Source organism: Rissa tridactyla, chromosome 19 (genome assembly GCF_028500815.1).
Source record: "Rissa tridactyla isolate bRisTri1 chromosome 19, bRisTri1.patW.cur.20221130, whole genome shotgun sequence".
Lineage (NCBI taxonomy): Eukaryota > Metazoa > Chordata > Aves > Charadriiformes > Laridae > Rissa > Rissa tridactyla.
Window position 1 is genome coordinate 4,262,692 of NC_071484.1, and position 24,649 is coordinate 4,287,340.

A 24,649-nucleotide genomic window follows, 5' to 3' on the forward strand; every position below is an offset into this window, starting at 1 on the left:
GACGGGGACCTGGGGAGGGGGGAGGACGGAGAGCATCACACACGCTATCCCCACGGCGCAGGGGGCAGGGGCGGCAGCGGGACCATTGCAGCAGGGCAGGGAGAGGGGCTGGGGTCGGGGTCAGGGTCCGGCCAGGCGGGCGAGCGGAGGGAGCTGGGGTCCCCCGTGCCCCGCGGGTCACTGCCGACACCTTCGGGCTTGTCTCCAGCTGCCGGGAGCTTGCCTGCAGCAGCCGTGGAGGCAGTTTCAGGGCTAAAAAGTTTTGAGGAAAGTTGCCCCCCCTGCAGTTTAAGAGCTTTCTGGTGGTGTGAACAGGCTCCGAGACACCTTCCCCTTGGGAGAAGGCAAGCGCGGGTATTCAGGGCCCTGCGGTGGGCTCGTTCCCCCCAGGAATCGAGCTGGTGTCCGAGAAGACATCCTCCTGGGCAAGAGGTCTCTAAAGCTGATCTACCTCCCCTCCGCGCGCAGCGGCGAGGACCCTGCCAGCCCCCTGTCCCCACCGCCATGCCATTTCTCACCCCCTCCTCAGCCTCGTCCCCCACCTCTGGGAAAAAAGCAGCGGAGACGCCGTCGCAGCGATCCAAGTGTGGATTCCCCCCAGCAACAGCGATGGGACCCCCTTCTCCTCCCTGGCACATCCCTAGGGCTGCGTCCAGCGCCGGCGAGGCTGCGGCTGCTCCCCCTGGGGCTGGCAGTCAGAGCCCACCCCATTTTTTGTTACTTTGGTGTGTGTCCCCCACAAAATAACTGCACATGATAGCACCGGAGCAAACCGCTGGCCAGGTTCCTTCCCCGGCAGGAGCATCCTCAGCACCCCGGGCTCCGCGGGAGGAGCTGGGTGCTGCGGCACGAGGCGCTGCCGGAGAGCCGGGGCCACCCTCCGTCCCTTGCCGGGCAGGGATGGCGCGGGGCTGGGGCCACTTGCCGCTGGTTGCCTTGTTCAGGCCAGAAGGCTGAGCGTCAGGGCTGTAGGGTGGGGAGCGACTCGGAAGCTTTGGTGGTTATTGAAAGTTTGGTGATTTTTGGGTTGGTGTTTTTTTTTTTTTTTTTTTTTTTAAGGAAACTATAGCTTTTTTTGCTATACTGTACTGAGTGCGTGCTGAATATATACGTTCTTTCACACAGCTGGCTGGGGTGTTTGTGGTTGCCTGTTTTATGTGTAGGGTGAGGAGGAGGAGGAGGAGGAGGAGGGCTGAGCCCTGCCTGGCTTCAGAGCCGTGCAGGAAGGAGCAGGGGTGCCTGGGGCTGAGCCGTCCTCCGTCAGCTGCCTGCAGCAGCCCCGGTGCCGGCGTCTGGCCAGAGGATGCCTGGCGACAGCGAGAGATGTTCGGGCCCCGAGGGGGGGTTCCCTGCTGGGAATGGGACCCAAAAAGCCCCGTGGACCTTTGAAGCGGGGTGGCACAGCCCCCACGAGAGACGTTGCGTTTAGCTCTCTGCCTCCGAGGCTCGAGTTGGGTTTTTTTATTGTTGTGATGACAACGGGAACTAGCTAATTTTTTGTTCATCTCTTTTTTGTCACCTGTGTGGATTTAAAGGTCTGTTGATTTCACTTAAGCTGGACATTAAGTGTTTAAGAAAGTGTTGGGGGGGTGGGTTGGGGGAACAAAGGATCGTTGGGATTTTGTTTACTTTTTGGCAATGTCCAAAAGCTGCCACAACGTTTCAGGGCGAGCGAGAATCTGGAGTGCACGGAGCTGCCCCGGCTCCGTTTCTCTCTCTTGGCATTCTCCGCATTTATTTTCTGAGGTCCTTTCTGGTTTGCAGCTGTTGGTTTCGACCACGGGCCCATGGTTTTCCGACGTGGATGCTGGATCCTGAAAAGCCGAGCGTGAATTCCTCCTCGTCCCCAGCAGGCGTCGATGGACCAAGCGGCAAGCTTGGAGTGCGCTGGCATCCCTGCTGCAGGGATGCTTGGAATAGCAGCAGGGAGGCTGAGCTGGAAGCTGTGCTGCTGGTGGGGATGGAGGTCCTGGATTAACTCCTCCTGGATGAGCAGAGCTGTTAGGAAGTCTTAAAAAATAAAGGTTGAGGTTAGGATTGGTGGGATGGAGTGGGCGAGGAGTGGTGCTGAGGTCGAGGGGTGCAGGCGGGCAGGGTTGGGGTTGGTGGGAGAAGCGCGTGAGATCCCAGGCAAGGAGGGCGCAGGGAAGCATGAGGGGTACGGCTGGGACGGTGGGGAGTTACTGGCGCCGGAGGAAAGCCCGTGCCATGGAAAGGCATGGAGTGTTGGGAGTTGGGCAGGAGGTCCCATGGCTGTGCAGGAGGCAGCACGCCTGGCTTTCACGCAGCCCTGCCTGGGAACACCTTGTTTAAGAAAGTTTTTTTTTTTTTCTTTTTTTTTGTTCTCCTTGATTACTTTTGTTCTTTTTCCTTTTTCTTTACTTTCAAGAAAAGAAATCTGTACAGTCTAGGGGGAATTTTGTATGAGAAGAGTTTTGTCAGCTGTTGGCAGTGATCAGGATTATGGAAAAAAATGCATATATGGTTAAATGGTATCTCCTATCACCGTTAGAATAATGTGAAGAATTGCTTACAAGGACCCTGTCAATTATATATATATAAAAAATATATATATATAGTTTTGCATCTTTTTTTACTCGGTTGTTTGTAAGATCCTTTTAGAAGCTCGGAAATAAAATTTCCTTCCCCACCTATTCCTTTTTTTTTTTTTTTCCCCCCTTTTATTTGGGAAAATCAAAACTTGTCTTTCCCCGTGTCCCTAACAAGTAGCGAACGCAAAACTGAAATTACACCTACCTGTCTCTAGCGGAGGAGGCTCAAAGTCTGCCCGGATGAGAGGGGGTGTTTGTATGAATTCCTGGCATTGCTTGGTTGTGTGTCCCATGGGTATGGTGGCTCTGCCCCCTGGTTGTTTGGAAGAGTCGGTGGAGGAAGAAGATGATGGAGAATGGGCAGCGGTTACTTGTGGACGACTCTTGAGTTCAAGGGAGACATCAGGTTGAGTAAGGTCTTTGGAAAAGCACCGGAACTTCTGTTTCTCACCAAGGGTTGGGAGATGGGGCAGTGATCCAGCCGAACCTGCTCCATCCCGTATCTCAGGAGTGGTGAACAGTGGACGCGACCACCGTGGCACCAAAGAGCGCTTCTGCAGCAGCGAGGTTGGCAGCGTTCCCGCTGGCACAGGGCACGGGCACCGCATCGGGGGTGGCCACCGGCAGCGTTTTCACACGAGGCTTCCCCTGCTCACACCGCCTTCGCTCAGGCTGCTGTTTTCTCACCTCCCTCTGCCTCGGGACTTCCCCCCATCCCTTCGGCAGCCTGGGGCTGCCCACACCCACCGCGCCCTTCCCTGGGGGACGGACCCAGCACCCTCCCCGCTCCCCCGCCACGCTGGTGGGGTTGGGAGAGATGAGGTCTCAACAAGGTTTCCTTTAGGTTTGCCGTGGCCATTCGGTTTTGCCTTTCATTTGGTGAAGAGCACAGAGCAGGCGTGTGGAGCAGAAGCTCTCAGGATGCCTTTGAAGGAACAGATGATTTTTCTTTTGTTTTTCACCCGAGAGGTGAGAGGAGCTGGCGGGGGGCAGCGGGGGCTGCTCTGTTTAATTGCAAACAGCAGTGGAAATAATGCTGACCGACGCCGCAGTGCAGCAGGGGAAAGGACACTGGAGTCGTCCTCCTTCCGGAGCTGAAACGCTCTCACGGTGACCTGACCTGAATTCAGGTATGCGGTTTCTCTTCAAAGGAAGCCCAGTGAAACTTGCACTGCTGATTTTAAACAGCAAAGCACAGAGTGCACTTTATTTTTTTTTTAATTTAAAATAAACGCAGGCTTTGGAGAAGATGATAGTAGTTTGTAGTAACCAAAGGCCCTTTCTCATGGAGATGAAGTGTCTCCTCCTTTTATCTGCTCTTCTAAACTTGAATTGAGCACACCCATTTTAAGGGAGTCATTAGAAAATTCCATGAGGTCTGGTTCAGGCTGGGTTCATCTGGAGAAGGGTACGAAATAGCCTCGTTATTTTAATCCTCTTTAATTTCCCTACTGACTACCTAGGTACCAGACAGAGGGAAGGTAACACCTCCAAGGCAGGCAACTAGGGCACTCTAAAATTAGCCATTGGAGGTGTGCTTCTCGCCAGCCCCTGGGCTGCGGACGAGCGGGAAGGGTTTTGAAGAAAAATGTCAGTTTTATTTTCAGAAGCAGTTTCTAGCATGTCTAAGAAGTGCAGCACATCACACCTAGACTCCAAGGTGGGCTTCAGCTGATGAATCTGAGTCAACCTGCGCTGCCGGCATAGCCTTGGGCTCCTGCCGTAGTCCGCTCGGATGCACTGACTGGGCATTAGTAGGTCTAAACTGGGTTGTGTGAATGGTGACCTAAAGCGCCCTTTTCTCTTGAATAAAAAAAGAAGGCTGGAGCAGCGAGCTGAGCTGCAGTGTCCACGTCGCACCTGGTCTTAGGTGAGCAGAATCCTTCCCAAAGAGGCTAATTCCCTCGAGTTTGCCTGTGCTGGCAGATAAAAGCAGGCCTGAGCTGCTTAGTACTTGCTCATCATTTGTGTCGAGTACTTTTAGCCCTGCACTGAGGTGTTCCCAGTATCCACAGCGTGGGAAGCGCTCAAATACACCTGGGAGCCTTATGGTACGGGCAGTGAGAAGCCGTTGGGCCATGCTTGGCTCTGCCAAAGACACGGCGGCTGTTCTGACTGCAAGCTATGGCAAACAGTTTGCACAGAAAGGGCGAGGAGTCCGCTGGGCTGACCTCTCTTTACCGCTCCGATCCGACGCAGCAGTGTTTGCGAAGGTGAGAATTCAGTGTTAAATATTCAGGATAAAGAAAACACTCAGTGGCTGTAGCATATGAGAGACTGGGGCTCCTCAGAATGCATACGACGTGTATGGACTGTGACCAGCGGACACTGCCTTTTTGAAGCAAATTGCAGTTGGCAGCTGTTTTCATTTCACCCCATGGTAAAAACCGCTACTCTGAAAAGAACCAGTTTGTGCAAAACGAGTAACCACAAGATCTTTGTTTCCTCATTCCCAGAATCCAGGCCTAAGTCTGACTCAGAAGTTATTAATCTTTGCTGGATAAGAAGGAATGCAATGTTCTGTGAATACAGCGTCTGCTTAGTAAGTAATTTTTTTCAAGGATAATGACAAATATGCTAAGTACTCTTCACTCAGGATGGTTATTGGTCATATTATGTATAGTTCATATTTAATAATTACCTTCTAATTCATGCTATGTAGCTTGTAAGGACCTACTTGGAGAGGAGCAAGCACAGCCACGCATACGGATCAGGTTTCCAGTGACGGACAATAACCAGCATGGTGTTAGCAAGCAGCACAGGGGACATTAAGTGCCTTCAAACTTGCAAAATTATACCTTCTCATCACACACAGTAAAAAGAATTACAGTTTATTAAGTAATATATTTCAAGCTTGTGTGGAATTGAGCAGTTAGGAAATGTGTTAACCAGACAAGAATTCAGAAGGTTCATGCGCAAATCTGAGCATACCTTAAAAGAATTGATACAGCAAATTCGTACTGATCAATTCGATTTTTTGCTGAGATACAATTACTCCAGACTTATGCTGTACAGTACAGTGAAGCCTTCAGGGGCCTTCCTATCTCCACTTCCAAACAGCAGCCGTTACTTTGCATGGATTGAACTCAGTGTCTCCGCAGGTCAACATTCAAGTCAAGATCTGAGTAACTGCTTTTCTTCTGCCTTCATTCTCCCCTCTAAAACAAAGACCCTCTTTTTTCAGGCCATGTTAGTTGTTAAAGGGAACATTAAATACAAGAACTTCACCAAAAGTTCATCCCGCTCAAGCCGAAGCCAACGCACTCGATGGTTTGTTATCACGTGCATTCAATCAACAGCTGTAAAAGTGGGCTTTGGACCTTTTGGCTGTAAGCTGTGTACTGGATCACGTCACTTTATAAGCTCAAGCTCTAATCAGAAGAAACTTCAGAAGCAAAGAATGTCAGTATTATATGGGACTCAAAACCCACAGTACAGAAACCACAGGCATCTCCATGGCTTGTGATTTGAAAGGTTAAAGGAGGTCAGTTAAAAAGCCAACTTACTAGCCAGCTGTTTCCAGTTAGGTGAGGCAGTTTTAGGACATAATCAATAGACATGCCACGTTGACTTCACTACTAGTTACCTTGACCTATGGTCTTTTAAAGTAATTAGCAGTCGGTGTTCGGACTTTCAAAGACATCAGTAGGGCTACAAAAAGGACTGTGTGACATAAACACACTTGTTTTGGCTTTAATTAAGAGAAAAGCAGGGGTATAAAAAACAAGGAAAAGGGTACTTGATATAAAGGCTTCTTGGTGGAATTCAAACATCAGGAGAGTTTTATCTGTTTTTCGCAGAGTCAGGATCTGTAAATGAAGAAAGAAGGGTATTTTAGAATACCTTTATTCATCAACAAGGAAAATAGTAATTGAACATAACAAGATGAAATGTCACTGCATTCTCTTAAGCTTGGAAGTAGAGAACAATCACTGAATAATTATTTTGATTGCCAATTATCTGCACTACTAGCCTGCTGTTCTGCTCTGAGGCACCTGCTCAGTCCCTTCTGAACTCTGTTTTGCTGCCTATCTGAGGATACAACAGCCTCCCCAGCATTTAAAAGATATTTATTAACTGGCATAGCCTTCAGATTTATATAGTTTTAATTACTGTGTGAAAATACAGTCAGGCGGCAAGTATGGTCTCCTTGTTGCACACAAACATCTCCTAAACACTGTGGAAATCACTTGAGCGCCCAGCGCCTCAGCCTCCGTTTTCCTGAAAAAAGGGAATTGTGTAATTCTTACAGCACTGTTGTTAAGTTTTAAAATGTGGAAAACCTTCTCAAGTCGCTGGTTGCAAATCATGCAAAAACCGCAAAGTCCTGCTTTTTTAGATTACCTTGGTCATTGCTTATAACACAGCTGAAAAATGCAGTTTTCTTTTTGATGGGTTTCTCAAATCTATAGCGTTTGAATTGCGATTTAACTCTTAAATATTAGATAAGTAAATTTTGCGTGTTCAATAACTAGCGGATGTGTTTCTTCTGGGGAACGAACTGCTGGCATATCTGCCATAGCGGGGAATGACGTATAATGTAGAAAGCATGCAGGGAGGTCTCTTTAGAAAGGACACTATCATTAATTAATTCAACTGTCTGATTCAAAGCATGATTTTATATTCTAAGGTATAAGTCAGCGTAAACAAGTAAATTGCTGTTTCTCAGTGCTCGGGACTATCCAGCTCCGAGCACTGGCCCTGATGGCAATCCAAGGGGATTTGCTAGTGGCGCAAAAAGGCAAATCCTGCTGTGGAGGAGGCATTGCTCCCTGCTGGAGCTCCCAGGCCGGAGAGAGCCTGGGGAGGCCGCAGCTGTAATTAGCCGAGCAGTTACTAGGTGTCACTGTCGCCCCAGCCGACAGAGCTGAAAGAGCCCTCCTTTGGCAAAAACCCAAGGAAGTGGAAGCAAGTCCAACAAAGAACCGAAAACTCGCTCCAGCTGAAAGAGGTTTGCTATGAGAACATTAGCTGCGTTATAAACATAAGATCTGAAGTCTTCCTTCAGAATGAAACAACTCGTTTGGCATTTAGCATTGTTCCCAGGCATTACAAGTCTGAAATCCTGTTTATATGTGGTATTTTTCCTGTAACTGGCATGTTGGAATTCAGACAGCAGCAGGATTTCATACCTCATCATCAGCTCCTCGGTAAACGGATCTGCAAGACAACAAATACCTGTCGTTCACTGGTAAAATGTCTATTTAAAATATGCATTCTCATTTTTCTGTTCACTAATCCCGGACAATGAATTGTAATGGGACCTAGAAGGTGAAGGAAAAGTAGCTGGCTTGGCCAAAGAAGGCAATTTCACATCTCTGGAGAATATTAACATGCTAAGGTTAATAAATGTTTTACCAGAGAAAGTTTCCTTGCCCTTTTATTTCCATTTTATTTCTACCTTTGAGAGAAATACCAGTCCTTCCTATTGGCTGAGGGACAAGAGTCCGCGTTCTGTAATGTAATTCGGCAAGCATTTACATCAGAAACGGGGAGTAAATCTCTTAGCCAATAATCATTGTCTACACAACTTATCTAAATATGAAGTTTACTTTGGTTAAATCCCCGTTCCAAAATCAGAGTTGAGACAAAGAAAAATATCTTTGTAATGGAAAACGGATAAAATATCTCCGTAATGGAGAGTTTAACTTCGAGGTCAAAGTCAAGGTTGTGGCTAGAAACTTGGGAGGCAGTAGTGTTACAGTTACAAGGCAAAGCACAAATGTACGCCGAGTTACTCTTAGATATGGGAACTGGATGATCCCTAACTTACCAGCTGATGGTAAGTAAGTATCAATAAGCAAACGAGTTAAAATAAGTATGCTAACTACCTTTTAAAATTGTTCTTTTCTTCGCATTAATTAATTTAAATACCCCATTGTTCACAGAAGATATTCCAGAGTAGATATCGCTATAAACTTAGAAATACTGTAGGACTGAAGAAGACTTTATTTATCATGACTAATGGTCACATTCAGGAAAGAGCTGCCTGGCAACACGGAGCTTGAAAGGGTGGGAAAAGAGGGCACAGACTGAAACTTTTTTGTCGAAGAACAAAGACCGGTTTCAGACTGCTGAAGACATATTTTTTTAATCAGTGGTACTAGCACCTCTTTAAAATTCCTCTCTGGAATGTTTCACTAAGGTAAGAAAAATTAAAATTGGGGAATTGTATTATGGTTTTTTTTAAGCAGTATAGTAGGAGTCCCGGCTTCCTTCTGAGCTCGGCAGGGGCGGCCACCTAAAATCGAATGGCTTAATACGGTTCTAGATCTTGAACCCTGAAACACCAGTAACAAACGCAGGAAACTTTCTCGGAGGACGAGGCTTCACTTGCTGTTTGTTCAGACGCTGAATCTGGTGTGGAAAATAGCTTCGGGCTCCTACTCGATATTTGATGGAGACATGCTCTTTGACATCGTGGGGACCAGCTGCGTGAGTAAGCACTAACCCACAGAACCCAAGATTATTTTGCAAGTAAAAGCAAAGCATTTTCTTACAGTTTGTGATTACATCTTAAAAAATAATCCAGTTCATTGCCCTGTTTTACATATGTCGATGTCTGGCTGTTAACATTTCTCTTTTAAATGGGTATGTAGAATTTCCAGATCAGCTCAAAGGAAAGAAAACACAGTGACTTTGTTAAAGCAAAACTAGATGAAAACAAAAGCCTTATTAAATGAATAAAGTCTTTAACAAGATGCCAGCCTTCTTTTTAGATGTTCCAGAAAAAGCTCATAAATGCTGGTAAAGGCAATTTAACATCTTATTGAATCAAATAATCAGGGGGAGTGCTAGCACACCAAATGCGTAACAAATCGAGTTTTACTGCAATAGACTTTTAAAGAATTAAAGGACTAAAGCCCAACAGCTAGAACTTGTACACTGTGGGGTTTTTCTTTTTTCTTTTCATTGCTCATTGTTTTTGTGGGGAACTTCAATTAAATATCTTTACTGTACACTTGATATCATGTAAATTCTCCTAATTTCTGAAACTTGCATTTCCTCAATATTTTCCTCCCACTTTTTGATGTTTAATGTGTCTCTTTTATATCGAAGTCCCTCTTGCCAATTCAAGAGATCTTGCATATTTAATGAGAACAATTAAACACGAATTCTGTAAAAGTGAGTTTAAGCTCCAAAGCTTACTTTCATTTTCCTCTGCTTTAGGCTGTCTTGAGCACTAGGAGAAAGGCAACCAAGATTAATAAAGCGTTCCCGTTTTAACACTGATTAGACATACGATTTAATACAGCTAGAGAAAGCAAAGAGAATGCTTTTTTAAAAAATGAAAGCATGAAAATGCTTAAAAACAGGACAAGTGAGGAAATTACTTTAATACTTAAGATACAGTAAAGCTTTGGATTACTCTCAATATCAAAATGACTTGTCAACAGACAGGACTGTCTGGTTTGCCATTAATTTTACTCATCTGTATTGTTTCATTTAAGCAGCTAATCCTAAAACAAGAAAATCTAAGATTATAACTTACTTTCTATGATTTCTGATCTTTTTTTTTTTTAAGGTGTTGGCTTCTAAACTAAAATTTATACATGGGGGGGAAAACTACCAGACCCTCAGAGATTTATATGGATTTAATCACAATTTTGTGCTAGTAACATTTAAGCTTGATTGAACTCAAACCTAGGAGTAATGCGTTCTTCTCAGATACATGTGGGAGAGAGTTTGGCATCTGGACTTGGTATTTTTCATTTCCAAGTCCAATCTGAATTGAGACTTTGAAAGAGGAGAGAAGAAAGAACATGGCATCTCGATGATGCAACTTGTGTGGTCGTTTCAGCCAAAGGTCTTTTGCCCCTTCATCGCAGGATGGCACCTGGAGTATGGGAAAGCCTCTGTCATCCCTTTGAACTTAAAGTGACACTGAGGGGGTGGACAGGATTTTTTCCAAAGCCCAAAGGTCTCATATAGCCGGAGGCTCATGCGTTTCACTTGCTGTTCCCCATCCCAACCATATCAGCGTGGCCCTGTGTGGGAGAGAAGGTTAAACAATGCACGCAGCCCAACGCAGAAGAGCACTGATGCTTAACGTTTGAAAAATAGGATCAAACACTCATTAATTGTCCATCACCGACGCAGCACGTTCTACTTCTGTGCCACCTCTGGGGGGCTGCCCATTTACTTTTCCTGCTATGATCTGTTTCTATCAAGTGGGCTGACTCAGCTATCAAAAAGCATACATACTTCAAGAATGAATGTACACGGTTCTGTATCAAAATATTTGAATGAATAACTAATGACTGATTGTGAAAAGCTTCGCCGAACTACTCTCTGGTTTAATTCGGTATTCTGTCCGAAGTGTTTGTTTGAAAGTGGTTTCTCTTTCATGTTTGCCTGTTGCCGATAGACTTCTTTATGAGCGATTTTAACAAGGCCATCTGTAACCTCTGACTGCTGCAGCATTCTATCATTTGACACTAAAGCTGTCACTTCAATTCCTGAAGGTTTTAGGAAAACGATGGCAAATAAAAATTTTCAGCATTTTGTACTATTTATCCTGCTTGCAGTAAACGTCCCACATCAGATGAGCTTGGCTTATATTACAGGAGAGGGAGTTAGACTAATTTAGAGCACATTTCACCACCTAATGCTGGGCCATTAACAGATAATTGAGGTTGCTCCGAAAACAGGCTCATTCTAGCTGTAATCCTGTCCCGCTGCTGCACCACGCCAGAGACCTGCCCACAAGAGTAGGTTCCACACCTCATTCTCTCACCTGTTACACGATTTGGCACCTCGCACCTGATCCCAGATCTTCAGAAGCTGAAATTGTTGCCTATGGGTTTGTCAGTGATTTTAGGGGATGCTCTTTGATTCCACTTTTACAGTAACCAGCACGGACCAGCGAGAGTGCGGTCTCTCTGCTCCACTTCATGTCTGCAACACAGGTATTTATATATTACCTAGTCAGGCCTTTAAAAAAACAAGGGTCTCTTGTTTTTGTGACTGGTTTAAGTCATCTTTTGCAAGGTAAGGTGAACCACATCTAGAATAGAATAGAATATTTCTGTACCTCAGACTTGCCTTTTCTCTATAGAGACTATAACAAAATCGTGGCCAAGCGATGCTGACTTTCTACTGGGGATGTCTAAACTGAGCAGAGATTTTTCTTTTGCCTGGTTCTTTTGCCTGATTTGTTTGGAAGTGCTGAGTTCTTCGCTGACTTCAGCTGGCGCTGGGGCTGCATTCAGGTTTCTGAATGACAAATGGAAAGCTTTTAAAATTATTTATTAAAACAGATAGTCAAAATGAGAGGCAGCTTGTGGAAATGCCAGGTCCTGATGCACCACCACAGACAGGTGGCTTATGTGCTATATATGAAAGTATGATTTTACTTTTTGTTTTCTCATCTGGACCGATGGTTTGTCGGGAGAAAACTGTTTGGTTCTTTGGGGTTTTTTGAGTTGTTTTGTCTTGTTTTTAATGATGTTCAGCCATAACTAAGCCAGAAATACCCACTAATTGTTAAAGGTAAACATATCATAACAACAACAATAGAGGAAAAAGAATTATTCTTATCACGATGTCAGTGTTATTTTTAGACTGGACATTTCCAAATGGCAAGACTAGAAAGGAATCACAAGAATCCAGCATCTCATAGCCTGGGTTCTAATTAAAATCCCTCCCAACCTCCAGACAGTCAGGACTGAAAATCACTATTCCTGCAGTTTCAAGATGACTGATGAAAGACTTTAAACCACAAGCAGCCACTGGATCAGTTGCTGGGACCTTTTTTTAGGTCGGCTCAACTACGGTCATAATGCTCCAGTGAAAAGATGACTTTAAAAACATCAAAAATGTCATTCCAGAGAGCTTTGCAAGCTACAGGACACAGTCCCAGTTTCACGTAGAGTTTGCCTGACAATTAACTGGAAAGTTTCATCTGCAGCTTTGCAATTCATAACAAGCTAAAACAAGGGAAATACATTTTAATTTGACATGTCCATAGCGCTGACCCACAGATTTGGTCACAAATGACAGCACCACAAATGTATTCTAACTCTTCCTGTCTGCACGCCTGAAATGAGTGGAATAATGAAGCATCTCTCAAGATGATGGAAATTGTATTTACCGACAGCCAAGAAAACCTTCCACAGGGGTTGAGATGTTTACCATAAGGAGGAGTGCTGGCAAAAAGGCCTCATCAAAACCCTCATTTTCACCCTTAATTAATATTCCCTAATGCATCGCTGCTAAAACTATTGAAAGGAGTTGGTGACTAGTTAACATCAACCGGAGAAGCTGGTAGGGATGTGCCTGTACTCATTTAAATTATCACTGTTGAAAAAATCACTATAGTTCTCATTCCTCAGTCATTCCAGATGCATTTTCCAAGCACGTAATCCTATACAATCCCAAAAGCTACTTGGGATCTCTTTTAAAATTTTTTTTAATGCTATGACTGGTGAGCAGGGTGAGCACAGGTGAAGTCCGTTAAGCTGACAAAACTACTGTGAAGGTCATTGAAATAATTGGAAGAAAGCAAGGAAATAAACTACCTTGCATTAGGGTGTGGAGAAGGATATGAGGATCAGCTGTGATTGCACCTGTAAGAAAACTGTACAACAGACATTTACTGGCTGGTTTTTGAAAAGGAAGATCTGCTGGGAGATACTTCGTTGGTTCTATGTGGGTGGAAGGGTTTGACAACAAAAGAAGACTAGTAAACTGCTGTAAGTCTCAGAAGAAAGTGGCGAGGACGGGACATAACTACAAGGTAACGCGAGGTGCTCTTTTTTTTTTGCTGCTTTTCTGGTAATGAGGATGTAGCTCAGTCTCATGAGTTCTGCAAATCTCTATTTGTAAAGGTGATTCAATCCAAGATAAAGACCTGGATTTGTTAGTTTGGGGTGTGCCTGTATGTAAAAAACAAACCTGTTTTTTCCCTTTTGTTGACTACCTTGTGCTAAACTACACAAAGATGCTAGAAGCAACTACAGTCTTGGGCGATGTTGCAGTAGCGATAACCTGTCTGGTGGCTGGGATAGGCTGCGTAGGTATTTGTCCCTGTGTTTCATTGATCTCTCATACGACGTGACTGAAAAGCAGGTGCCCTGTGAGTGAGAGGAGTGCAGTGCGGCCTGGCCAGCCCGAGCGGCAGCTGGTGTCTTCCAGCACGTGGCGAGACAGGCATGACCAAAACGAAGGCACCGCTGTTGTGGGGCACATGAGTGACACCTAGGTATGGATGCATATGCACGTTCCTGTCACAAGTCAGCGTGTAGGACGTGATTTTGCATTCTATGTCAGTACTGTAATGGATTTGAGGCTCCAGAAAGAGGATGGAGGGGGTGACCAGAATAACTTGCTTAACGTATTGCTGTTCCTGTCCGTACTGAGAGGCCTTCAAAAAGAAGGCAGTTGCATATGAGCCATATTCAGCCAGAAAGGCTGTGGGTTCAGTATCTGATTTACCGAATAGCTCTGGATTATTTTCACAATTAGCATTGTATGTAACGATAATCTTTCTTATCAGCAATGCTCATAGCTGTTGGCCTATTGTGAGGATGCAGCATCCTCAGAAGGGAGGGAGGGAGGATGCTGGGGGAGGTCTCTTAGATTTTGAGTCCTGGCCTGCAGAAATGCAGAGTTGCCAGTTTTACTGAGACGCTATCCTGTTAAAAAGGAAAGAATGACAGTTTTGAACCCAGGTAACTAAAACATTTCGGCTGGCCTCAGGTGTAAAATGGAGCATGGGATATAACACTGTATGAGTACAAGACCTGTCCAGAATGGGACTTGGCAAGTCCCAGCAGAGAAATGGGTCTATTCCAGCAAATATTAGTAGAGATTGCTATAGTTCACCAGGAAGAAAGCAAATGTGAAGTACTGATTTGATATGAGCAATTAAAAGGGGAAAAAAAATGGTGCAATTAAAACTACAGAGGTACTATCCAGAACTGGGGGGGTGTGTGTGTGTGTGTGGTTTTGGGGAGGAGGTGGCTGCTTTCTTTTTTAATCTAGATCAACTACAATGTAGATAATAATCAGTAATATAAAAAACAAGGAGCGAGTTTTCTGCATTCCTAGATGGAAGGTCTCTAAGGAAAAAATCTTGGTGCTGTGGGGAACCAGGTGCAGAAATGCACGGTGTTAAGCTTTCCTAACACAGATCATGAAACAAGGATGAGCTGCTTCTACAAATGTCAGTTCTCAGTGAGATACAGCAAGAGATCTTGACCACCTGTAGGTGCTGAAGATTTCATGGCACTTGTAACTGTCATAAAATAAAATGCAGCACCCTGACTGCGTTCCACTGGGGGTAATTGATTTTTGCCTCCCCGAATTTCCACTCTGTTGTTCTAATTGAATACTTTTTTTTTTTTTTTTTAAACAGTGAATCTAATCAACCCTCAGGACAAAACACTTATTTTGTCTTGCTCTTGACAAACAAGTGTTTTGTTTGCGTTTTGCCTCTGTAATTAAAGTGCCGGCTGCCAATAGTGAAACGAACTGTAGCAATTAATAATTATTTCCCTTGTAAATACACTGTACAATATTGCTGGCGTGGAAGAGTAGCCCTTATTCCAAGTCAGAGATGGCTGTATTCCACTGATTAGAGACAAAAAAATGATGTGTATATGTAAGTGCATTTGTGGGGGGGAGAGAGAGAATGGCAGAGAGGAGGGAGGGGGATTTTTGTACATGTGCACTTACATTCAGCATGCGCATTCTGTAAATCTGGCCTTGATAACAGCCACCTTAAGGCTACTAATAGTGCTCCTGAGAAGCACCGTCATCTTAATTGTAAGTAGGAAGAGGCAGGACCAGCCAGCCTGTGAATGGAAGCAGCATCACCCTTAACCTTGAGTTCATCCTACACCACAGCACTTTGATCAAAACACCTTTTTTTTTGTTTGGTTTTTTGGGTATAGGTGGTTTGGGGTGGTGGGGTGTCCCTCTCATGGGTTAGGTATACCGGTACACCTGGGAAAGGCTGTAACTGGGTTGGTGTATTCTTTGTGCTATACTATTCTATGCTCAAACATGTTTATAAATTCTCCTCAAATGGTTCTTTTAACTGTTGCATCTTTCACCACCCTTTCCACCTAAATTTCTGTATTCCTTTCGGACATCTCAAGTCGTGATGTTCTTCTCCTTTAGGCTTTCAATGAGTGTCTGCCAATCTCAGCCTAAGTGAAAGGCCTTCTGTTCATCTGTATTTTACAGCATAGTGGCAAATCAATCATCTAGAAAATAGTTTGCTGGTGAACACTTCTGTCAAAGCATTCTGGGAAATCATTTACTTTTTTTATGAGTAAGTAAGGCCTGAAGGCATGCAGATGGGGAAATATACACTGTTTACTGCAAATAATTTGAGAAAGACACTTCTACCAGATTGTGCATCTTTTCCAAGTTGATAGGAAAGACTCTGGCACTCTAAATTATTTATTTAGATGAGTAGAAATGCCGAAAAGGGCACCTAACCATATGTTTTAGACGCTTCTGGCATCACTAGGAATGCATCACAAATAATACCCTAAAAGTACAGCAGTATAATATGATATAAAACACCTCAAGAAAGAAACACAACCTATAATCTTAATTACTCTAAATACTCTGGCAATTATTCACCCTTGCAATTCATCCCATTTTTAAAATGCCTGGGGGGAGGAAATGAGCCTTGCAGTTTCTCCTTATGTGGAACGTGTGAGCACGAACGCACTGAATTATCTAACTAGACTCCAATACAGGCATCAGTTCAAATTCTGGAAAGTACTCAAAAGTTTCAAAACGGAACTGCGTGCGCATGGTTCACATGAAAGCCTTGTTACTTGACTATTAGTACTAGAAAGGCTGCGTAGAAGTGGGGAGTGAAACTCCTACCAGGCACTCGGAGGAAAACTGAGACATTTGCAAGGCTTCTGGAGAAGGCAACTTCTATTGCAATTTGCTAAAAGGCCTGGTTGTAAGATGTTATTTACTTACAGCTTGCATAGTGGGGTCCTGTCCATGACTTGAACTCCCTAGGGTCGTGGAAACTTGTCACTAACAATGAAGTGATAGAATTTGTGCATTAAAATTCAAGAATAGTGTTTTGCAATCTTACCAAGAAGATTTTCTTTGGTTGCAGAGCATGTTGATCTCTTTCCTCAGTACTAGCATCGTTTTATAATGAAATCCATACATCTGGCTCTGGTAAAGTTAATCTCTCAGAAAACACAGTATTCTCAGCTATCCTTAAAAAAGGAGGCTATTAGTTGCAATGTTTTGGTCCCTCATTCCTGTATTTCATTCTTTTAAAGTTCCATGTCCATTTAAAAAAAGAAAAAAAGCCTAACAGGAAGATATTCGATTCTTCTGTTGCTTAGTTTGCTAAATTCCGCGTCTTACATAATGTTGTGAAGGACAAACAATGAAATCCTTGGCTGCTCTCCATTAATCTGCTTCTCTCCTGCAATGTTGTATCTACATAACAAACAAGAATTTTTTTCCATTGCCATGCTTAATTACAGGTTTTCTCTATGCAAAGCCTCCAGATATTGGGCAGTTCTGTGAAATGCTCTGGGATTATACAATCTGAGCCGAAGATGAATAAAGTCTCTTTACATTTCTTGAAATCTGCATAAGCAAGCGTATCTCTTTCTCGCAGTTTAGCAGGTTTCAGTTGATGTTGACATTTCACTACACACTGAAATATTGCAAGGCAGCACTATCAAAATAGGATTATGGACCCTTATCTGAAGAGAGGCAGTTTCTTACCCGTGACTGTTGGCGACTTTGGCAATATGCATTCACGTTAAAATTGTCCACATCAATTATCAGGTTCTGCTGGCAAAGCTCACAGGTCTTCACAGCCTCCAGATCAGCCCCTGGAATAAGGCAAAAAATTAAGTCTTTAGCCTTAAACTACATCAGGCCTGTGATTAAATTGGAATGGGGAAATGTTTTATTTTAAAGCTGTCTTCTACAGATTGCTATCTTTTTATTGGAATTCTCCTGAATCATTTGAAACCACAGCATTTTTTGTACTAAACCCATGTTTAGTATAAAACTAGTAATTAGTATAGCAGGGATAATTGGAATAGTCTTCTGTTAAATTCTGCGTGGTATATGACTGCAATGGATTTCTGTTGTTTGCTTTTAAATGACAAAATCTGTAGCTTTTATGGAATAAAACTGCAGGGATCATGAGCCACACTGATGTAAAATGCAATAATGGACTCCATACATAAACTTCTGTCTAAGGCCTTGTCAGTACCAACAAAGCCAAGGAATTGCCTGGAATTGTTTACTTGCGTCTTCCCCTTGTTATTTTTAAGACAACAATGAATTTCATTTGAGTGCCTTAAAATGAATGGATACACCCACACCCTAAAAACTGATTCTCTTTTCCCCTTTTCTTCTAAAGGAAGCCTTGGAACAGAAACTTCTAAAGAGGAAAAAGGCCTGTTTTCCATGCGCAGCAATGGCCCGTTTAAACAAACAAAGAAATCCTCCCCACACACTTCACTAACTGGAAGCAAAAGTTCTGCATGTTAAGATTGGTATCTCATCAAAATATGCTTCTTGGGACAAGGTTCCCCTTAGTTCTTTCGTTGCTAAACATATCACCACCTCTTTTCTCGTTCTGGCTCCCCAGCTACCTAAGGAACTCTCTCCGAACAGGATCGCATCCCCGTACGCTGTCAACTAGCACTGAGGGGAAACTGGAATTATTCTGTGATGAGGACAGGGTTTGGGGAAGGTTTGGGAAATGTGACTCACTTCCCTAAGCTGGGGGCAAGCCAGGAATTTTAATGAACAAGGCCTGGCAGGGAACCAAGTACACAGGATTTCACTGATGTATCATCTGCCTTTTAAGACTGAAGAGACAAAGCTGGCATAAACTATTATCTCCCCACGTAGAGGATTGGCATTTTACACAATCTACACGAGTTAGGGTGTGTGTATATATCATATACCTACTTGCATCCTCTCTGGAGGTTAATTCTCTGCTTATTATCTGATGGTGGGTTTTTTAAATTTGTATTTTTAAGTGCTCACTTCAAGGAGTAAGTTGAAAATTATACAACTCGTGCAGGAACTTCAGAAGCCATACTATACCTGAGTGCTTAACAAACACCATAGGATGCATCTTTAAAAAAATAAAAACCCCTCAACCTAACTTGTGTTGTGACTACAACATCTTTATCTTGATAAAGATAGGGTCTATCTCGTGAAAATGCACTTATAATCTAAATTTACATTGATATAACTTCACTGATAATCTTCATTCAGAATGGAACTAGAAATGGCACAGCAAGAACAGTGCTTAGGGGAAAAAAGCATGCTGACATAAGTGAGGGTGAAATCAAAGAATAATCAACAGGACCGTTCTCTAGCTGGGAGTCGCCTTCCTGAATGCTAAAATTCGTCCTGCTCATATTCCTTCTCCCCTCCCCATCTGAATTCTTCCAACACTTCACAAATTTCATCTCATTTTATGTTTTTTGTCATTCAAACATTTCTCTTACCTATTATTCTTACATGTGCAGTTTATGATCCCTGCAAAATTTGCTGTTCGTCTGATACCACTAATTGCTGTAGATTGGCTCATTAAATCTTTTGGCACTTAATATCAAAGATCTTGTTTTAGTCTAAACGAAGCACTAGAAAATGATGGTTTTGGTGATCCGCTCACTACATACCAGTAGCCTCATCAAAGACATTAATGTCTACTGTTATTTCACTGAGAACGCTTGTGCTACAGAAGAACACTACCATGCTGATCAAGCCATGAGTTAAATGTATCCTTTGAGTAAATTTAAAGACTTCATTTTGTTCAGCCATTAGTATAGAGGAATTAGTTGAGAGGTAAATTTGGCAGAAGCATCTCAACAGAATGTTTTATATCTTGTGGGTCTCTCTCTCTCACCTGACTTTATTTTAGCTTTGAGACGTTTTTTTTTGACATTCCTGATGAACAAACTGCAGGCTTCCCACACAGCCACATGGCCCTAGCAGTGGATTTGCAGGAGAACCTCCAGCAATCTGACAGATGCGACACTGATCTCCTTCCTCTTCGGAGTCTTCTGCCAGGAGACTATTAGGACATAACAGAAGAAATCAAACACTGCTCTCAGCAAAGTCTGCAGTTGAGCAATGGACAGTACCTTTGCACTAATGTTCTAGGATTTGGAGAGATTTTAGTAAGGACCTTTATCACACGATGGTGACCTGGAAGTATAATATCCAACAGTTTAGAGTTAATATGTACCTTAAAGCTGGTAAATGTTCAAGGAAAAACCTTACAGTCTCTAAATCCCCTTTAGGCTTTTGTGCAATCCAAATCCGAGGATGCGTTGCTGAGAATTATACAGCCACTGTTCTTTGAGGAGAATGAGTGCATTTGAATGATGCCTACAAAGTATGAGAGGCGGTACCTGCTGCAAACTCTCCCCTCCCAGCTGTGTGGGCATTGCATGAATTTTGAATGTTTGTCCTGAGTGCCTGTCTTTCTAGAAACTTTTCTAGATGCAGGGGAAGTTCATTTCTTGGTGAAGAGTTATATTTTAACCAAAGAAGAAAAAAAAAAAGTTATGTTACAAAACATTTTAATGGCTTTGCATTTATGACATGTGAAGTATTTACTGATTATGATCTAGTGCTTTTTCCATGAAATCTGATGAGCAGATTGGGTTCCTATTTAATAAATAGAATACTAAACCACAAAAATGTTGAGCCTTGGACTGGACTCTAAATTAACTAGTACCGTAAAAGTAAAAATATGAAAATGAAAAATCAATTTGTGACTTTATCACTTCACACATTCATACCTTAACCACATGGAATTACATCTCCATCCTTAACTTTGCCTACTAATACCCCTAGGTGCTACATGTATAGCACCGTGGAACACCAGACTCTTCGAGTTAATGTCACCAGCAGAATGTTGTAGGGGAGGGGGGTTGTGGGGCTTTCTCCCTTTTTCCATCCCCTTCTAGCCATGGTTTGGTTTGCCTAAATGGTTTGTGTTGAGAAAGAAGGAAGAGGTTTTTGTCTGAAAGCTGGAATAACAGGAGGCCTGTTTACCTGTAAAGCTTTCAGTTTCTTTCTAGTCTGCCCTTTGGCTTTCTTTTCTCCCATTTTCTGGCATTTCTCGGCCACAACAGGTACCATTACTAACTCCAACTAATGTCATCAGGAGACTGAGGAAACTCAAGAGAAGGGAGGCTTCCTGTTGGCATAGCAGGAAAACTAAATACTTACAACCTTTCAGAGCAAAATTGGAAAAACCTCTTGATGTCCCTTCCATCTAAATTGTTAACCCCCCCACAGCGCAGCACGCCTAGTTCTGAATTTCCTTAACTTTTGAAGAGAAATGTTTCATTCTGAAACTTCTGTCTAGCTGTCTGCCGTGTCCTCCCCTGGGATAGCTGACAAACTTTGAAATACAGACAGTTGGTTTATTTGGAGTGAAGCTGGGACCAGAAATGTTTTTCCCGATAGCTCTCTGAATCTAATTGCTTAAGCAGTTTCTTGAGACAGAGTGAGCAGCTTGTTGATTACAATGAGCAGCAGGGAAACCTATTGCTCCTTCATTCTGCCTTTATTTGAAAGTCTCTGCAGTCAAAGAAATTACTGTATTTAGACCATAGACAGAAAATAGGACAAGCAAACAATTAAAAATAGCTTTGACGAACAAAGCTGTGTCTCTTAACTAGAACTTCTGATTATGGCTGGAATACATAAAGAAGCTGAGCTTAAAGGACTCGATGCTGGTTAGATGGGATCTATCCCAAAGGGAAGCCTTATAAAGGAATGAAAGGGCAAGTTCTGTGACTGTGCTATTAGCCATGTACACCAGTGCCCGAAGAGACCGTTTGTGGGTTGTGGTGGACTCTGTGACATTGAGGAGTCTATTTTTTGCCTCCAACTCTGTAACGATAAGACCCACAAATCGCCCTCGTGTCTCTGCCCAAGAAAGCTTGGTTAAAGCCTCGGTGGTGTTTATTAGCATTTAGGAATAAAGCAACTGAGTGTGTGACTTGTAGAAGAAGTATCACGATGCAAACACCATCTCCTTTTTGAGTGGTTTTCAGTGTCTCTAGAACCAGCCCAAAGACGCATGTGACTGATAAGGATGGAGATACAGATGGAAGAACTATGAACTTATTTTCGTGTGTTTCCAACTGTACAGAAAACTTGGAAGTAGAAAAATGTAGCCCTTTCTTTACAAAACAAGTCAAATATCAAACCAACCGATGATAAAAATAGAACTTTGAAATCTACACAGCTTGTCACTTAGCCGTAGCACAGTTTCTTGCAATTCAGCTACTATGTGTTTATGTATAATTCTAGAGTTTGCACAAATATTGAATATATTCCTCACCTTTCATGTTGTTTAAATTCCTCTTGATCTGCCCATGGTCTCTTCACTTCCTCTGTGCTTGCTGAATGGGAGAGTGCTTTGTTGCTTATTGTATTACTTTGGCTTTGTAAATAAGGCACTGCCAGAAGAGTCAATGGCAACTGATCATGCAAAACACAAGCGATATGAAGATCAGGAGTGAATCTTGCCTGAAACAAAGATGGGCTGGAAGACTCTAGAGATGAAGACCTAGGTGAACCGTGTAAGCTCTCCCCAGTGTATGAGGTACCACTGGGAGATGCAACGTTCCAACTGTCATTGATGCCGCTCTCCTGTAAGCTGCCGTCTTCAAGTGTATTGAGAAGAGGCAGTGAAGAATCAAAACTTTCTGAAGTAGAAGAAGGGTCCCTGTAGCATATACAGGACAAGGGTGTATGCATACTGAGTGTTGAACTATCAGCCAAATCCAGTGTTTGTGGAGAATGTGTTGCTGAGCTCCAATTTGCTGAGGACTTGGAGGTACGCGCAGACTGAGCCGAGGGTCCCAGGCTGTTAGGTGCCGTAGTGGTCTGGGAACAGCTGACAGAACTGATGTAACCGTGGCACCTCTGATTGCTTTCATGAGAACGCCGTTCTTTGCAATAAATATGGGCTCTATCCCCATCTCGGTAATTAACATTATTAAGCATCTTTCGAATAGATGAATTGCTTGGCCCATCTTCAAATTCAGAAAGATCTGCATCTTCTAGACAATTCCCATCTGGAGGGTATAATTTGTCACTGTCCTTAGATTCTCTCCGCTGTAGTTCTACAGCGGTGACCATCACTCTGTGCTCTCTTAAAGGCCAATGGGAAGACTTACCACCTCTTGATGATGCATTTTTGTCATTTCCACCTTCTTCCAATCTATGTCACTCACCTTGTGCTAAATATATTTCACTAAACTTGTTCCCGTGTCCCAGAATCCTAGGAAATTTGCTAATGCTCAGGGAAAGACTTTTCTTTAACTGATTGGCGTCTTCAGTATCTTCCATTTCTTTAAAAGAATCTTCCATGGTTAGATACTGAATAGAACAAAAGCTTTTCCCTCTGGACCTAAAAAGGAGTCTTCTATGGTGAAGAAGGGATGAAGCACTCAATTTGTTTGCTATGGAGGAACTGATAGTTCCCTGGGTGGTCAATGTGGGTGGCTGAGTTAGAGATGGTGGAGGTTGTCTCTGTGCTGGAATAGTCCCTATTTTGTTTTTTGTCTCAAGGCCTCTGTGATCTAGACTGAGGTTAGAGGACTGTGTTATGCTCCTCCTTTGAGATAGCTTCCTCTTCTCAAATACAGTTTCACTTGATTTTCTTGCACAATGTTGTTGAACTCCAAGATCTGGATTCCAAATGAAAAAAAATGAAAAAAAACCCCAAAACATCTGTCAAAATACCATTTTACTTTTGTATTCAGTGTTTACCAGACATTTGGAGTGGCTTAAGAATATTATCCTGGTATTGATATTATAGCACAGTCAGTTATTGATAATTCTAATCCTAGTATGTTTCTTGTTAACAATATGAATTTATTCATGAACTTCTCTAGGACGCAGACAGAAAATCAATACTGCTTGTCTGGTAGGACATGTGTAGGAACATGTGAAGAACGCTAATAGATACTACTAAATGATGCAGTGGCACCTAGAAGGCCAATTAATATTTCCCTCCTCCCTGGAATGCGTTCTGACCCACCTGCTCCGTGCTTTGTTGAATAGGTAGTTGCAGAAGAAACCACCTCTGTGTAAGCAACCGGAATTGCATTGCCAGCTTGTCTGTATGTAATGTAAGCGATGGGATTTTCGATTTTAAGAATTTTATCTCCCTTGCTTATTATACAGTAATGTAAACTTTCAGTAAGCACTTTGATCTGCCCCAGTTTGAATGCGAAGCTGAGCTCATTTTTTTAATATGTACTCTGGGGGAGGTCTGTTGCTTGTTCTAATCCTCAAGGGCACCCTGCAACAGAACTCGCTGTATGTTAACATTTATACACAAAACCATATGTTATGGTAACCCAAAAAAAAAAAAAAAGCTTTAGAGAGTCTAATTATTATTTTACAAAAAATGTCACACAAAACATTAGGAAATGTGATAAATCCCATGAGATGATTGCAAATCCTGTCGTCCTGTTTAGCGCAAAAATACAAGTTGGCTGGGTGGAACCAGTCTGCTCATGCTTCATGATAGATCGCTGCCTTCTCAACAGGCGAGAGGCAGCCTACCTTCCTGTGTCGTCTTGTGGAATTGCCTCATGCAGTACAATCTCTCAACCACAGGGAAGAATATAACTTACAGGTAGAGAAAATAATCTCTCTGACAGACTGATTCAGTTGTGGGTTAGATCACCCAGATCAAGCCCGCACTACTACTCGGGTAGCTGATACTACTGTACTTGCTAGCGTGGAATTGCAGCCGATGGGATTCTCCCAGCCGTGCCTTATCCCTTGGCTGCTAAGTGTGTGTGTTTGCCTTTTATCCCAAGGAGATATTTGGACTACTGTTCTGCTTGGGCCATCTGCTCATTCACACAGCGTATTTTTAAATTGCTTGGGGCTGCTTTATCATGTTTCTTCTTGCTACATGGGTGCACTTGAATGTACTTATTTCCAGTTGTAATGCAGTTTTAAAACCACGTGTGCTCTATCTGTGATTGCTGCCCCACATTTTACTGTGGCTATGTCCTTTTCTCTGCTGCGTCAAGTAAACTGCTTTTACTGTCAGAAACCGTGCAGAAACTTAATAGCAA

At 43.1% G+C, this 24,649-nt stretch overlaps 1 protein-coding gene across 2 annotated transcripts in view; it reads left to right on the forward strand.

The window, feature by feature from the left end:
• Positions 1-8,064: 8,064 nt before the first annotated feature.
• TANC2 (tetratricopeptide repeat, ankyrin repeat and coiled-coil containing 2) overlaps positions 8,065-24,649 on the forward strand; it is a 336,817-nt gene continuing 320,232 nt past the window's right edge. The window contains exon 1 of one of the 2 annotated variants that reach the window (XM_054224167.1): positions 8,065-8,991. The gene's annotated coding sequence lies outside the window, so the exon portion shown is untranslated. The remainder of the gene's footprint in view (positions 8,992-24,649) is intronic. The other variant, XM_054224164.1, reaches the window with a different exon arrangement.